Raw genomic sequence first — 2,086 nt, forward strand, 5'->3', positions numbered from 1 at the left:
AGGCCCCTGGTTGAGGGAGCTAGCTGTGACTGAGGGGACATGGACCCCAGAAGATTTGCACAGGAATTTTTTATGAGGGCTAGGTGGTAGTCTGAACACACAGCAAGGATTTTATCAGTTTTGTTTTGCCATACACTGTTGCCAAACCATTTGATCATCTTTTCTTTTTTAACCATTTGTTCTTCCTTATAACAAATCCTTTTGTTTCTCTATTATTTTATCAATAGGCCTGTGGTAAATAGGGATTTCTGGGCAAATTAATGACCTGGGCATACCCATTCAGCAGAGTGGGGGTCCAATAAGCTTCCAGAAATCTGGGGTGCATCTCTGGGAGCACCCTGACACCCCAAGCTTTTATCTCACACATTATAAGCCTGATTTTTTAAAAGTACCCCCAAATCATTAGCTGCCTCTGAAAATCTTGCTCAGATTCACAAACAGGCAATCAAGTAGGATCCAAGCAAGTTGGCACCTCAGGGAAAGTCATGCCATATCTTGCTTATACCACCTTGCCCTGTAAGTCAACATTCCCCAGACAGATTTTTTTCATAACATCTTTACCACCCATGAAAAACTCAGACTTGGACACGTCTTTAATAGTTTCATTGCTGCACGGATGGCTTTGAGGAGCTAAATGGAAAAATGAGGTGCCTGACTCATGGAACCTATAATCATATTCAAAGTGATACCATTATTAACTGGTGGGGGAGTGGCTGGGTTGAAAGGCAGTGGAAGAGGAGATCCGGAGATTTATTTTTTTCTCCCAAATAACAGCCATTAACAGTCCCACTGGGAAATATCTCATTTCATTTTACAAGCCGATTATGGCTACTATGACTATGAGAAGCAAAGGCAAAGTAAAATTTTCATCCACCCCCCCCAAGTCACTTTTCATCCGAAGCATTTATATGATGAATATCATGTTTGCATTTTACAGAAGGGGAAACTGAGGCTAAGGAAGAGTAAAATGATTTGACAAAGACCACCAATTACTGAGAAGCAGAGCCAGGAAAAGAACGCTGGTCTGCTGTGTCTCAGTCTAAGGCTCTATCCTTTATGTCACTGTCTCTCAGGATGTTCTCTTAAGGTAAATGAGGATGAGGGCCAAAATGACACAATGACACTGACAGCACTCTCGCAAAGATAGAGCTCTTTCTTTCCTGTAAATTCCTGCAATAATCTTACAGTCTCTTAAAGGATTACAGAAGGCATTTGAAGCAAGCTATCTTAAAATTTGGGTAATTATATCACTAGGAATTTCCTAAGAGCCTTGGGTTTAAAAACTGCATCCCTAAAAGAGTCCCAAAGTAGTCAGCATTCACATAGCCAGCATGGGTTCTGACAAACAGAAGAAGAGATCAAGAGGGCCTGAAGAGTCTCTGGCCCTTTTTGCAAAAGTGTACAAGATCTCTGAAAGATCAAGCCACTAACCTGCTAGGTACACATGCAGTCAGGCAACAGCACATCAGTGAACTGCCTACTCAGGATGAACTGAAATGGCTTCTAAAATCTCCTTTCCTCTTATTTGGAACTTTTCCATTAAGTTCTACTTGGATTTTCCTTTTGTTTGGAATTCCCATCTAGAGGGTGAAGTTACATGTTTCATTGAGACCACACTAAATCTATGGAGTGTTAAGCAGCATTAAAGTTACAACACTTTGTGAGCAAACATACGTTAAGGGTTTCTTGCCTTCACAGCTCTGACTTGCCACTACAGGGCTGGCAAGCAGGGGCATGGCTAGGAGTAGGACACCTGGACCCTATCCTTGCTGTGGATGTGGAGGGACTGCTAGAGGACTGCAAATTGCTCGTTTCATCTCTGTGGAGCAGACTGCAGTTTCCCTAATATGAGCTAGGTAGCATGGCCCAGAGCTAACCCTCACCTGAAGTGGGGTAACTTTGAGATATTCAGGGGCCACTTAACAAGCTTTAAGGTGCAGACTCCCACGTTTTAAGTGCCTGTAGTATGATATAAGTGTTACAAGTATCTTGACCCTTATAACACAATCCCAAAGGACTGTTTTTAAACCTACCGTAGCAGGAAGTCAGGGACTCCCTGTTACTAGGGAGAAGGAGCTGGCAGTGG

The 2,086-nt window shown here is 42.7% G+C and overlaps 1 protein-coding gene across 1 annotated transcript in view; it reads right to left on the bottom strand.

Moving 5' to 3' along the window:
* Positions 1-2,086, bottom strand: part of KSR2 (kinase suppressor of ras 2) — a 272,120-nt gene that overhangs the window by 114,713 nt on the left and 155,321 nt on the right. The window lies entirely within an intron of this gene.

The sequence above is a fragment of the Alligator sinensis genome, unplaced genomic scaffold (assembly GCF_000455745.1).
Source record: "Alligator sinensis unplaced genomic scaffold, ASM45574v1 scaffold692_1, whole genome shotgun sequence".
Classification (NCBI taxonomy): domain Eukaryota; kingdom Metazoa; phylum Chordata; order Crocodylia; family Alligatoridae; genus Alligator; species Alligator sinensis.